Consider the following 16,359-nt stretch of genomic DNA (forward strand, 5'->3'; position numbering starts at 1 on the left):
GGAGTCGCTGAGTCTAGCGACGCGGAAGAGTACGTCCGCTCTCAGGAAACAGGAAGCGGTGTTGTGTTGAGAAAAGGGCGGCAGTTTGACTTTGGGCGTGGAGGCGAGGCCGTTGGGTGCGATGGGCGTATTGCTTCCTGCATCGTGGCCAGACGACGAGTCGGCGAAGAGGTGAGAAGTTGATATGTCGGTTAAGCTCATCCTACTGCCTTACGTTCACCGAAGTGTGGGAGAACCAAAGGCAGGTTCGTGCCTAAGGTAACGGAGTATGTAGAAGGTAGCACGGCCGTAATAAGTCCGTTAATGGCAAAGCCAAAACCGCTGATGCTACTTTCAACTCCGGGGTCACCAGTTGTAAGGACAGTGAGACAAGCGTCACCAAGATCAACTGATACTTTATTTGAATGCGCACGGAAATACATTACAAGGTGCGGACGGAAATGTAGGATGACGTTGGCGCCAAGTCAGATTGAAGTGCCCGCCAATATATATGTGTTTTCTTACACTTACAAATATATGAATTATGGGTTAACAAAAACATGTTATGAAACGATACACATATCAAAATGTAGCTCTGGTAGAGCGGAATATATATACATAGGACACCACAGTGTGGCGAAGAGAGAATTTAAATAAATAAGTAGTTTGTCGATTTTCTAGACGACGAAGGGATCGGTGTCCTTACATGATTATTTAGAATTTGTGTATATATCTATCCTTTAACCAACACTTAAGGCAAAACTATACAACCAATTACTTAGTATATATATTTATTTTATACACATTAATATACATATCATTTACAACAGCACGACAGCAGCTGTAATACAGAAAGTGAAAAGTCAGCGTGATTACGGAAAACTATAATCACTTACAGAAATCAACAGATATAATAAAAAATGTATTTGTAATATAATGAAAATCACAGATTAAAGTAAAACTCCCTTGGCTCTACCTATTCAGGTTCTTTCTCTAGCATACGTAATACCAGACAAAAACTGATTACAGATAATTATTTATAAAATAACTGCACTACCTCAACAATCAAAAAGCATTGTATTTTGCGCTACAGTACTAACTTTAGTCTGTATACCTTGTCATTGGGTTTTATCTGTAAATACTGTAGTGTTCTATGTGAAATATGTTTTGGTGAAGTGTCTTATCTATGGCAATAATACTTTTTATAACTTCATAGTCCTTTTTGTTAATCTAGCAATTTATGTGAAAAATAACTACAGCAGAAATAAAAACTTTGAGTAGATTATTATTGCGGAAATAATCTGCATGTGTAATACCCTTCAAAATAAGCTTATCTTTATCTGATAAGCTGGTAATGTAGCTTATCATGGTTTGATGAATTCTTATTACATGAAATGATTTTGATAAATCATTAGAAACAGCCGAAAAATTTAATCTTATAAAGACTTTAACAAAAAGCTTCAATTGTATACAAAAGAGTCATGGGAAAAATAACTTTGAAGATATAATCATACTTTTGTTAGGAAACTAGTGATTGAATATTTTATCAGTATATTGATGCCACTTGTCGAACTTAGAAGTTCATAGCATCAAATACACTTAAACTTGTCATGTTAAAGGCTCAGGTGAAAGTTCTGTGAACTGTTACTGTACATTTTCAGAGGATTTTTTTATGGCTTTGTATTCAATATGGAGAAGCAATATATTTTCAATAATTTCTTATTCCTAAGAAGTAAAAAACATGAGCGTAGAATTGATTTATGGCTTATATAAGACGTTTTCATCTGCATTTCGGTATCGCATGGCACTTCTAATCGAAGATCCCCCACCAAGGTGTTCGGTATCGGACTCGTAAGCATTATTGATGGAGCCACCGCTTGGAGTGAACATACGCTGGTTGTCCGCCTCTGAAGCAATTGAAGTTCTTGTTCGTGGCTGGGTTGGAGACGAAAAAAAAGTTTCATTAGGAAATGAAGTTCTAACTTTTGTGGGCTGAATTCAAAGGGAATTTCTTGTACAGCAAATTAATGATTATCAAGAAAGGTTACTGCTAGTATTATAAGTTAACCCTTTTACCCCCAATGGACGTAATGGTACGTTTCACAAAACTCATCCCTTAACCCCATGGACGTACCGGTACGTCCTTGCAAAAAAAAACTGCTATTTACATTTCTTTGCATATTTTTGATAACTTTATGAGAAACTTCAGGCATCTTCCTAAATAATGAGACCAACCTGACCTCTCTATGACGAAAATTAACGCTGTCAGCGCGATTAAGAAAAAAAAAAATATATTGCAAAATGTGCTTGAAAAAGAAAAACCCCTGGGGGTTAAGGGTTGGAAAGTTCCAAATAGCGTTGGGGGTAAAAGGGATAACATCAATATTGTACTTTTTTTAATGTTTGGTTGAAAAAAAATACTATACATTATATTAAGCTAGATTAAAAAGTTTAAAGTAAATTTTGAATTTTCATCATAAAACTGAATTCTAGATTAAATAGCTTATTAGAAGAGAGGAATAAAATGAGAAAGTAATATTGTAAATTCTTCTTTAAGGGAACATACTATATGGAAACTGTACAGAAATCAAGAACAGAAGATGACTATCACACAAACAAAATTGAATCATGCAATTGTCTTTTTTTTTTTTGACAGGAAGCTTTGCGAATTAATCTACACATCTGACCATGATACTTACACAGTATAGATGAGTACCACATAGTAATAAGAATGTGACAGTGAAGAGTAAAATCATGAATAAACAAAGGAAAGATAGAAAAATAAAAAATATAAAGAGTATAGGACACTTGAGAGATTTAAAAAAAAAAAAGACTGTAATGTCATGGTACAGAAACTGTGCCACAGACCAGAGGTTGAGAACTCTAATTAATAACCATCCTGCATACGACAAATAAATCAGACAACTGAAATAGCCCAGTGATGACAAACAGAAGCATCAATTTGTCAGTTATAGAGACAAAAATCTATATGGAAGGATTCTAAATTCTTTTCACAGCCAAGATACCATCTTTGTGATCTCATTACTGGTTCAAAAATATAGAAGGATATGGTAGAATCCTACACCAGTAGCAATGGAACAAGCTGTGTCCATGCTTATTGTAAATAATCACGTTTTACACACAATGGCCACGTACAAAATCATAAAATTCACATTCACCATGTAACAAGTGGTTCGTAAAAGCAAACACAGCAAAAGCTCCTACCTTTTAAGATTCTGATTTCATAAAGAGTAACATAGTTAAAAGAAAGAAAGGTCTTCCCTCAATCTCAAAGAGGTAACAAAATCATCTTAGATTTTTAAAAAGGACTGACTGTTTTGAGCGTAGTTACACACTTTAAACTGAAACCTAATACTGAAGTAAATGATCTGATACAAGCACGCATACGCAGGAGCTGTGGACCTTTTACTGTATATAGAAGTACTGAAATATATAAATTATATAATAAAATTAAAATATAATCAAATAAAACCACAAGAATTAGCATGGACAAAAACAAAGCCTTCATAATTTAAAGCTTATACAATCATCGTATATTATACGATAAATAAACTTACTATACAGTACTGTACTTCTTATGCAATTTGCTCTACACCTGGTGCAAAAGATGTCCGCTGTTTGGAAGAAGCAAGGTGAACTTGTTTACAGTATGAAAACCTTGGTATTTGATCACAACACTTCAATTGCATTGGCCCATTCAAATTACAGTACCATGCAGTACATGCAACTAATTCCGAGTACAATATACAGTACCGTAATAGTGGTTGATCTTAACCATTCAACCGAGTCATGCTTCTGGTACTATAGTCCATTTCTTTTAGCGAGTCATATTTACACCGACTTGCAGCGGTGCCCATTTAGTTTGGAAAAGTTTCCTGATCGCTGATTGGTTGGACAAGATAATTCTAACCAATCAGTGACCAGGAAACTTTTACGAGTTAAAGGGGCACCGTTGCGAGTCGGTGCAAATATGACTCGCTAAAAGAAATGGACTATACAGTATAAACTATTATTTTGAGGGTTAAGAAATGGTTTTAGTTTCTTCTAGTGTTTTTAGTATAAAGGAACTGTAAGAACAGTTTTCACTCGCTAAAAGAAAGCCAGTGAATGGAAGTAATCAAACATTCAAATGGACATACTGTGCCTGTTGTATTAGTACTGTAGTTAGTTAAGCAAAGTTATATATTGTGCATTGTATTGCATATCATGAAAGGAAAAATATGTATAAAATATTCTCTGGTATTTAGTTTGAGCTTGGAATTAGTTTGAACTGAAGTTGACAAGAGGTTAAGAGAGTTAAGATAATAAATTGTGAGGCAAATGGACCATCCGGAATAACATGCAAGACTTGGTCAGATTGAAAAGAAAGATATGACCAAAAGAATATAAAGATTTTTGCAGAAAAAAAGTAATACAGAATAGAAAGCTAAGATAATACTGTATATTGTAATGTGAAAATTACAGAGAACGATATGAAAGTAAGGATGAAGAGACAGAAGGTAAAAAAAAAAAATGCTTAAATCAACAATTTTTAGTTTGGCCTTGTACCAGGAAACAACCACAAGGAAAAGTTATATTATGAGGTAAGTAATGGAGATGTATACCATAGAAAAGGGTCAAGTTATAAATTGTACTTGAAGATCTTCGTGGCATTCAATACAGCAAGAAAGTAAGAATAAAACTGGCATTATGAACCGAGGCTACCACAAAGAAAAATTGAGCAAGTGATGGTACGTGCTTCTGTATGCCATAACACAAGATCTTGTGTGAAGATAAAGGAAAGCATGTCAGAAGAATCTCTGATACCTGCTGGTGTCTATCAAAAATCAACACATAACCTTTATTGGTTACTATTATCATGGGGGATGCTACAGGAAGGGAGGAAAGGTGGTTCTATGGTAAAATACTGTACTGTATTCAAAGTATCTATATTAAGCAGAAGAACTGAGTGTTAGAAATGTTTGGAAGTGAATGGCGAAAAGAACAATGATAGTCAGAGTAATTAAAGACAAGACTATGGAGAATGAAATGTAGATTAAAGAGAAAATACTCTGGAAATTACAAACATACACTGTGGGTGTGGTACAGGGTGAATGTCATGTTATGCATAGCAAGTAATATGATTAGGTCACTACAGTGTACTGTCTTTATTAAAATACCCTTTGAAGGTTGTGCCACAAATAAAGTAACATAAATATGTGGTTTTTAAGTTATAAAAAAGATACTTAAATCTTGAAGATTTACGTGATTTGGAACTGTGAGGAAAATTTAGTACTTAGTACTTAAAAGTGTAAGATTTGTGAAGGCTCAGAAAATATCAGATTAGGATACAAATAAGTTTGGTAGAAGTTTATAAGATAAGGTAAATACAAAAGAAGGGAAAGAAGTAATTTGACTTTCAAACTCGTAAGAATAAACTGGGCATTAAATGTGACGCTGATGATGATGTTTTAATGTACAGTGCAGTAAACGTTACTTCTAGAAATAAGAGCCACTTGAATATATGTACAGTACCTATTTTACATTGTGGATGAAACATATGTAAAATGGACTAACTGGCTTTCAGTACCTATGGCAAACACTATATCTTTTACCTTTTCCCCTTATTCAGCTTTATCTTATAAATTTTCAACTAATATTGCAAAAAAAAAGATTTCCTAAACAATTAATTACATGCTTATTTTTACTACAGTACTTACAAGCAAAAATTTCACTTGCAAGAAAATTTCTTACTACAATTATTTATACTAATATTAGGTACTTGTTAATTAAAGCTTTAGAATTTTTGTTAATTTGTGCTATTCTTAAGATATTAAACGGTAAACCTATTACCTTCTTTGCTCCAAGAGTCTGCATCTTTGACTGACGTCTTTCTTGCACAACAGTTTCCCGCCTTTCAGCTAATGCTTTGATAGTCTCTCGTCGCATACTCAGTCTACGCATATTACCCAAAACAGGAGTTTCTGTGGAGTTAAATGCAATGCTTAGACTCATATAAGAAAAACTAGTATAAAAAACCAAATGGACAGAAAGAGAAACTTTCAGTAAACTGTACTGAAAATAATGTACAGTTTTTTAATCGTAAAAAATTTTAAAATTTGGTTCAAGATATTAGTGACATATGGTTTGCCTTTACAAAAAATATACTGTAGCATTATTTTTTAGATAAATGAATGTTAAAGAATAAATTTATTTGTAAAGAACCTCATTCATTTCAAACCTCAGCTTACATGGAATAATGCAATATTTTGTACTGAGTATTGAAAGAGGTTTGGGGATGTGACCGGCTATTGCACTAACCTGCTTCCGTGCCATTTTCAGCAGCCTCGGCTGAAATACTGAAGAATCGCTTCTTGAAAGCAATATCCAGCGTTCCAATGGCCTGCTTCTTTTGAGCATGGCGTGCCAGGTTATGGATTGTCTTGCGCCTTCCGAGCTGCCCATCATTCGCGCTATCACTGTCGTAATCATCCTCTATACCTTTGAGCTTCTGCAACTGTCTCACAATATCCACAGCATTCCTCTGGATAAATGCATCCTCTGTTACATCCTCCGACTGCAATGAAATAGAATGGACATTATACATCGAGTTCAATACCAAATTAAAAGCAGTAAATTTTATGTATCAAGAGTATAATTGATGTAATTGAACAACAAATTGGTTATCTTTTCAAAAGTTCAAACTTTCAGCAAATGTTTTTATGTTGAACAGGCTGACACAAGCTTCTTTTGAAAGAACTGTTTTAATGTTGTCACTGTTCTTAAAATATTCTATTCTAATTGTTCATTACTTTATTTTCTTTATTTCCATTCCTCACTAGGCTATTTTTTCCTTGTTAGAACCCTTGGGCTTATGGGATCCTGCTTTTCTAACTAGGGTTGTAGCTTAGCTAGTAATAATTATAAAAATAAAACAAGGAAGTCTTTGGTCTTGCCTTCTTATTGCAGCAGGTGAGTTCAGTGGATGCAAGAATATGTGAGATGGTACCAAATCGATGGAACAACATAGCCACAAACTGAATGATTAAAATGAGGGCAAAGAAGAACACAAACACAAGACCAATTGGCTCCAGTTGTAGATATTCTTGACTGATGAGTACCTGATAACAAAAGAATCTATTAATTTCCGGGCCACAAGGTGGAAGTTGACTGAAATATATTCAAAGAAATATTGAAATGTAATTTTTTAGCAAGCATTCATTATGTGAAGGAACTTCTAGCAAATCAATATTATTAAGTAATGACCAAAACTATTTCAAAATTACTGTCACTTTTAGCATTTGAATCACAAGTAGAATTTACAACTGTATAATCAAATTGTAAAGAACATTCTAATCAAGATAAGCAACCTTTCTATTCGAACTTAGTGTACGATTACTTCACACAATGCATTGTTCAGGGGTAAATCACATTTTTTTTTACTATTAAACACTTTCAATTAATTTAGGACAGACATCTGTACCAAAATTTATACCATTACAATATATAGCAAGTATACAATAAATGCAATTAACTGGAGGTAAGTATTAAGGTAGGATAAAAAGAAAGATATAGGATGCAGTACCCTAGATTACTGTGAGAATTATATGTTACCTCTATCAGACCATGAAAAGACATAAAACTAAAGAGTAACTAAAATATTCAATTGCACAAGTATCCAGTGAAACGAATGAGTCGTTCTCATGCATATAAAAAAAAAAAGAGAATAAGGACATTATTCAACTCATTTCATTCATATGCTACGAGTAACTAGTTGCATCACCAAAATGTCCATGCACATAAAAGATCATCGCCATGCATCTCACGTGAGACGTAGACATAGAGATGCTATTCGTAAAGGTTAATGAATGTTACAGTCTTTGGAGAAGTAGTATGGACTGAAAATCAAAATTATTCTTAACCTGTAATATTCGTGACGAAATTTAGTCGTAATAATCCACAGTGTTATAAATCAAAACAAGGACACGTGTTACTTGCCTGATATACGGTACTTTGTTACCAATATTCATATGGTTTTACACAAAACACTGTTTGAGTTAACCCTTAACTATTAAACCACATTTGTAGCAGATCCTTCAAGATTCCAAACTGTTTTAATAAGAAGTTTTCTACAACTGGGTATCAATGATTGTCAAGCTGTCAACAGCAGCTAAGAAATTCCATTTTCTTTCCGCCTTCTTGGTACAGTATATACTGTAGCAATACAGTACAGTACTTCAGTATATATAGTGTAGTAATACAATACAGTAATTTACTTAAATGCATCATTAATTTGTACTTAAGGGTTTTCCGTGCTTTGGGTTTTAATTCACTGTGCTCTGGTTTTCAAATAATGTACAACCTTTAACTGAGCAATCTAGTATACTTATTTTATGATTAGCATTGAGGCTTTGTTGAATAAAAGTTTTATTTATTTGTGTCATAGGTTTAAGTCCTCAATACTCTTAAATCTTATTAAATTTTATTTTTATTTGAACCCATAAGTCAAAGAAGCAACTGAGTTGATGTCTTCAACCAAAGATATCTTTTTGAAGATAAGTAGTGTTTGAAAAGGTACACAAGACAACTGCTTATATGTCAATTCTTACATTGCATTTGATTGTCCAATTCTGTCATGTGACAATCGGTGATTTCAGTGGGTCTAAAACTGTAGGGTTTACGAGATATATTCATAAATGTACATAATATAGCAGGATGATAACAATTACCACATGAAAGTGAAATTGGCGAGTAAAAAATATTACCGAATACAGTATCGGATGGGTACAAAGGCAAAGGGTAAAGACTCAACTGGACTGAACAAATACCAGAAGAGTTATAGACTACTAAAGACATGGTTAGGGATAGGTATATTTTTTTCCCAGGGATGGGTGATGATTTTCTTCACAACAGTAAAAAGTAGTAACAAGACACAAAGAGAATTAGAACAAGAGGGAAAAGTGATAAGTGGTCAACAACAGCTGTTTATGAAAAAAGGTAGACATTCATCTTGAAACCGGGAAAGTTGTGGGTCACATTGAACAGTAAGGTGACTATATTACAGGATGTAATGAACAGACAACTCTAATCTTGGACTGAATCGGAGGAAGATAAGACACGTGGACAATGATGAATCGAGGGAAGCTAAAAATGATGTTTTAACAATCAGATTTTAATATCATCAAAAGGATTTTCTGGAGGGCAGATGGCGAGTGTGATCCTCTGTTAAAATAGGTGCATTCAAATATTTACCTATAAACTTCTGATAGAGCACTTACCCGCTACAGTACCTATTCCAATATATTAACCCTTTTACCCCCCAAAAGGACGTACTGGTACATTTCACGAAACTCATCCCTTTACCCCCATGGACGTACCGGTACGTTCTTGCAAAAAAATGCTATTTAAATTTTTTTTTGCATATTTTTGATAATTTTTTTAGAGACTTCAGGCATTTTCCAAGAGAATGAGACCAACCTGACCTCTCTATGATGAAAATTAAGGCTGTTAGAGCAATTTAAAAAAAAATATACTGCAAAATGTGCCTGAAAAAAAAAAAAATAACCCCTGGGGGTTAAGGGTTGGAAATTTCCAAATAGCCTGGGGGTAAAAGGGTTAATGTAAGGAGATTACCATCTGAAATCTTGAAATGTTCTGCTCCACTGTTTGATTAATAGGAAAAGGCTATCTTAAAACAATGGTTTGCGTAACCCTTTGAACAATTTTTTTTGATACACATTTTTCTATACTGCACTGTAATTCCACAAGTCCCTTATAATTGCAATACAGGACTGTTGATTAAATCATATATTGAGGAATTGCACTCAGAAACTATGCCAGCGTTATCAACCTAATCTGAAGGCAGAAAAGCCTGAAATTTTATTTCTTCAGAAATTTAGCTGAAGGAAAAAAAGCAAAGCTAAATCTAAAAGCATATTCAATATAGTTTAGAAATTAGCAAACATAAAATTCTAATTCACAGTGGTACAAAAATTATTTTTTTTCAGGAATAAATTTGCCACATTCAAGTTCCTCACTGAAATACAATGGACAACAGTGCTGTAATTTTTCATCTTGAACGGAAAAAATCCAGGTATGTTTGTACCGGAATTTTATAGTAGCTGAATTTCATCCTTTCGCATTTTAATTTTGAGTTCATAATACATACTGTATTAATAAATTAGCATTTACCACTCATCATTACAATATAAAACCTCATTAGGTCAGGCCTTTCATAAGGAGTTATTCTTTTTCCCCACGAAAAGGATAATTGATTTACCAAAATGTTTCATCACTGTCAAATATCGTATTGTACTTATTAATTGCATTTTTTTAACATGAGGCTTTGACAGGAATCAGTAGCTTTAATCTTTGCAGTTTGTTGATACCGGATATGCTTTACTTACTGTCAAATATGCTTTATAATCTCCAAGGTTTATTGTGCCTGGACAATTATAATTTTGCTCACTATCATTGACTAATATGACATTAACAGCAGCATAGTCTAAACAAAGGTTCTTGTCATGTGTTCTGACACTGTATGCTTTAGTCATTATCACAAGGTTGAAAAGAAAATTCAGTAATGAACTTGAAAATGGTTGCAGTCATTTGAATAACATAGTCAATCTCATCAAATATCCGTTGCGTACGTTTAGCCTGAAAGGATTCATGCTGGGTCATTGCTAGTAAGGTCATGTAGGGTCTGAAATGTTAAAGCCAGTCAACCAGTTCCAAATGCCTGAAGGTAGATGCAGGGACGGAAGAATGGACGATAGGCAACCTTCCCTTTGCCAGCTCTTTATAAAGTGCTAAAGGGCACAATGAGCTGACACAGATATTTAAGTGGAAGAGAGTAGTAGTAATTCTTAGGTGCCACAGCTAGTAGGAGAAAGGAGTGGGGATGGCATTCTGACTTTAAGCCAGTTTACCTCCTGAGTTTCTGGTATAATGGTGATGTTTTCCTTGATTCCCAGTGGCCAGTCGATGTGAAGGTTATCCTTGTTCAGTTGGAGAAGGAATACAATTAAGACAAAGAGCGCGTTCAGCATGAAGAATCCAAAGAAAGATTTGTTCCTCAGTTCCTTTAATTCCACCTCGACTTTTTTCTGTTCGGAAGACACGTGCCACACTCATCACAGACAGATTACGATCATGGTTACTTAAGTCTACATGGCCTCAGCCTACCTACCTCACTGGTTTCTTCGATGAAGGTGATATTGGTCTTCACACCCAATGGCCAATCAATATGGATAGTATCTTTGTTCAACTGGAGCAGGAAGACAATAAGAACAAAGATAGCATTCATCATACTGAAGGAGAAGACAGCTATATTTCGAAGTTCCTTTAATTCTTGCTCCACTTTTTTCTACAGGTGAAGAGAGGTGGAAGAGGAAAAGGATTAGTAGAGACATGCCCAAGCCCTTGATCAAGATCTGCACCTTTTCGATTCAGATCAGCCATTTATGAAGATTGTTATAAGGACAGGCAAGAAAAGTACTGATGACACTAAATAGAGTGATCAAGAAATGATACATTAACAACCATTTCCCATGAACCATAATGAAAATACAGTAACTCATCCTATCCAGTGAATGATCACATTGCTGAAGTGCACTACCTTCTCTGAACTTGAAGAGACAAGTCCCTCTACTATGTACCATTAACTATAACCTCTCCGGGTGTGCGTATACAAAATACTAGGGAAGACTCTAAAAGATCACGTTTAGAAACATTAAAATGAAAGACTGCATGGTTTCCAAAGAGAAAGAGTACCTTACACTATCCCAGTAATGTAGTGAGGTTTTAACAAACTTTCCATGATACTGACTAAGTATTGGGAAAATCATGGTGTATAGTTTAATAAAAGTTTTAATATTCATAGAAATGTTGGTGACCAGTAAAATATATTCTATATTACTTATAGCGCATATATTAATACAAGATGCCAATTGTCTTAGAAACGTGAATTTACTGTACATAAATTCTCATGGTAACGAAATACTATTGTCAGTATAAGTTGTATTGTAAGCGGCATCTGTACAACACTTTAAACTTCATTTACCGCTTTTGATTCACGGCAATTCTGAAGATATTGTAAAATATGTCATGTGTGAAATGTTTATCTATTCTATTCATGTACATACTGTATTGTTTTATATGTACTGTATCAGTTTACAGAAGTGTTTAACTAATTCCAATACTCAATGTAAATAATATTCAAATTTGTGACTGTTCTAGTATTCTATGGGCCTATCATTTTCGACTGTACCTATTTAATTAAAGATTACTCAATAGGTAGATTATTTCTCCACAAATCTCCAGTATTTATAATGAAAAGAAACTACGTAGTTTGACCTGAAGAGATAAAACCTAAAATTACCTAAAGTTTTTCATTCCATTAAATTTTAATCTTGATTTTCATGCTAAATCATTTGTGAAATTACCCTTGGTATTAGTTTCTCTGTCATGCATGTATGATTGCATGCAATCACTGTACTAGCGATCAATCTTTACTTAGAGTATCTTCAAGTAATGAATGAAACTTTAATATTAAACATACTGGGAATGTGTCATATGTGAGAAAACAGAAAACCCATTCTACAACTATTACTCTAAACTGCTATTTTCTAATTTATCAATAAGTGCATGGAAAAAAAAAAATGGCTCCAATTGATGGTGAAAATGAAAATAATATTTACAAATAAAAAGGAAAGAGCGATATCAACTTCCGATTAGAAAAGGCCACAGTATACTGTATCCTACATATTAATCCTTTCAAACACTCAATTATTCCCCCGAAGAGAAGGCTTTTGAATGAACTAGTAGATGAATTGTTAAACACCATGAGACCCTTCCATATACTCGTCAAAGAAAACGGCCCTATTGATGTAAATGAAATATTTCCCATTACCAATAACTGCAGTTATAGATCATGCAGTGACACTTATATGATACATGCATCACAGCCCGACATTAAACTGAAGTTAGCTCAAAAAGGAAGCTTGGTTGGTACCAATCCTGGATACTCGAGACTTTCTCGTTGCTATTTGGCTCTCGGAGGTGTTGAAGCATCATTATGAGTTTTAAGTGAAAGCTGTCCCTCTTAAATTTCAATGCTAAAATCGATGAAGAAAATATATGCATAGTAATGATTCTAAACTTGGTTCATAGCATTCTTATTGACATCAATATTACATCCAACAAATCAGTATATGACTTCAAGTATATAAGCAAAATAATACAATACAGGTATGTTTAACTAAAAACTACAATATAATTAATATGTATACAGCATGGGTAAACCTGTTATAAAGTATTCTGAATTAAAAAAAAAAAAAAAAAAGAAACACTAATATCATTATTTTAAAGGTTTAATTCCCCTTTCATTATTTTTGGATTATACAACATTACTGTTTTTATTACATTTTACGAAATACTTTGCAAGTGAAATTCTTCATAGTTGAAATTTCATTGGTATTAATATGTAGGTGTCATGAAATAATTTAATCTAGGAGCATGCAATAGGGAAAAAAACAAAGACTAGAACCATTATGAAATCTAGTGATGGAATCATTTTATTCTAATCTAATTCTGCTTATGAAACAAGGTTTTGCCATATAAAATAATGAATATTTATTCTACACTAATATAACCACACCTGACATCTGTATGTATAAGATATGCATCTATAGCCCCCTTCTATGATGTTAAAATCTATAAATAAAAGTACCTAGTTTTCTGACATCTACTGTCAGCCTGTCATTCCATCACAGTAAATCCATAAGTATAGCAACACCTTATTTGGGACTGTAATCATTTGTGGGATCAGAGAATTTTGACATCCTAAATGCCTTTATCTGCCTCTTCAAACAAGAGGATTCTAGAGTATGGCTCCGTAGGGCAAGCCATAAGGTACCATTCAGTATATGGTTCTGTATATCCACTGCTGCCTAATACTACTCAATGTTTAATAAAAATGGGGTATGCGTGTAGTCTGTGGGAGATTAATAATGTTTGGAAAAGTAATGCTATTCTTTATACCAGCAGTTTGAACTTAGTAGTTACGACACTTTCAAATTATGTTCTCTGACCATTTACGCTAACATAGCCCAGACTATCTATTCATCCGATAGTTCCGGGTACAGTATATCTTATAAATTACTATGTTACTTGAAAAAATTGACACGAATGATTAATTTGAAATCATACAGTAATCATGAATTACAGTATTTTAGCCACGCTGAAACCAGTTGACATTCATAAGCAGTATCTGAATGAGCATAAATATACACAATCAAATATTTCACAATACAAAATTGTACTGCCAAAATCAACTAATGTACTATTAATGTCATTGTACATTTGAAATAAGTTTGATACCCAATTTTGTAAACCTCTTGAAATACTACACGGTATTGAAATCTGTACGTGGCATTAAAATTAATGAAAGTAAATATTGTACTAAAACTTTTTCTAATAAATAGGGCCACATTAATTGTAAAGGTAAGAAAAATGCATACATACCAAGTATGTAGTGGTAAAACCTAATGCTTAAAAAAATTATATTAAATCATCTATATGTACAGTACATACAAATTCATAGCAATAATTCATGGGAATGTTCTGAAAATCATCAGCTTATTATTATATGATTAGAATTCACATTTTTTCATTATTATTGAAGGCTTAGGAAAATACTTTATAAATCATGAATTCCAAATTGTTTTTAACAAATTAATGTTTAAATTATGCTAATAAAGAATTAAACAGAGGCCGTAGTATTTGCTTTAGAGTTGAACTTCTATTCTAACAACAAAGTCGACACAAACATACCTGTTCAGTTGCATTCTTGTCCAATGGATACAAATATTTCTCAATGAGGTCCTTGAAGAACTGCACCTCTACACCAGACATATAATCTACTTCTCCTCTTTTCAAAGCTTTGTCTTCCATCCAGTATGGATTCACAAGATCGTCTCTTTCCTCTTTCGGACCTACATATAAATAAAAATGTTGAACCCCCTCTTACACAACATTAACATTGACTACATAGTTAAATACTGAAATCCATGTGTACTTACATGATCAATATTCGTAATAACAGTATGTAGGCCACATACTATATCAGAGAAAAAATTCCGTAGGCCACACTCGAAAGGTAGGCCACATACTATAACGGCACCGGCTAGTTGTTGTTGCTCATTGCTAGGCTTTGGATGTACACAACACATAAGTTTGAAAAGCCCAGCAAAAGACAACTCAATGGAGCCCTCGTCTTCATCAGCTGAAGCATCCCTATGAAGGAAGCTCAGGAATCCTTCTTTCTTCTTCATTTTCTTGGCCTCTTCTAATGCTTTACGCTCGGCTTCGAGTTCCTATGTTTAGTTATGAAGAATGTTATAAAGAGGAATTGAATGCTGAAGCGTATTATGTATCAGAACTACAGTATAATGATCAATAATAAACGGATTTTGAGCGAAGCGAAAAATCTATTTTTGGGTAAGATAGCCATGTCGTCCTGATGGAAGTTCCTTAAAGGCAGCTTCCTAGGGTATATTACAACTACAGCGATATTCCCAGAGAATTTACCTTCAGGTACCCAGAATTCTAACTCCTGGAGCGAGTATCCCTAAAAAAGACCTTAGGGATATCGTAAATATCAGTGGACGTATTCTTGACACGCCTCATAGCAATCTATACCCCGAATAGAGTTAACACTTCGTAGGGGTAAAATGGCAAGAAAACGAAAACGACAAGAAAGGGGGGAGCCGTTCATAAGGCATCCCTCCTCACCGCTTCGAAAGCGTGCCCTGCGCCGCTCACGGCGCCATCTGTATTCCTTGTAGCGATACACGAGGTGCTACAGATACTGTATGTAGGGAGGGGTCCTACTATCCTTTTCACTCATATTTATTTTGAAAAGGAGCAGGGCGGGTCCATCAGGACGACATGGCTATCTTACCCAAAAATAGATTTTTCGCTTCGCTCAAAATCCGTTTTTTGGGCTCAAGCCATGTCGTCCTGATGGAAGTATACCAGAGCATTACTGTATCTGTGGATTCTCAATACGTGCCGTACTCCTCAAGAGTGTTTCTTAGTCAACTTGACTGACAGACCTAAGATGTTACCGTTATACATCTTTTCACTAATCATAAGCCATGAGAGTGCTTCCTGCCCCCTACAGGGAGGAGTCCTACTAGACTCTAGAAACGAACGAAGAGTACATATACCTATGTATGAATCACTCGCTAGCCAGTACCATATAGTGGTCTCACTCTATATGAAGCGAAGTCTTACGGGACTACCGTATCCAAAAGAAAAAGTCCCGACCAGCACCCTGGTCGAAGTAAAAATAGACAAAAGGTTATATCTGCGTAGGAT

The 16,359-nt window shown here is 34.3% G+C and overlaps 1 pseudogene; it reads right to left on the bottom strand.

Moving 5' to 3' along the window:
• Window positions 1-753: 753 nt before the first annotated feature.
• LOC137643346 (chitin synthase chs-2-like) overlaps window positions 754-16,359 on the bottom strand; it is a 38,074-nt pseudogene continuing 22,468 nt past the window's right edge.

This window comes from Palaemon carinicauda, chromosome 6 (assembly GCF_036898095.1).
Source record: "Palaemon carinicauda isolate YSFRI2023 chromosome 6, ASM3689809v2, whole genome shotgun sequence".
Taxonomy (NCBI): Eukaryota; Metazoa; Arthropoda; class Malacostraca; order Decapoda; family Palaemonidae; genus Palaemon; species Palaemon carinicauda.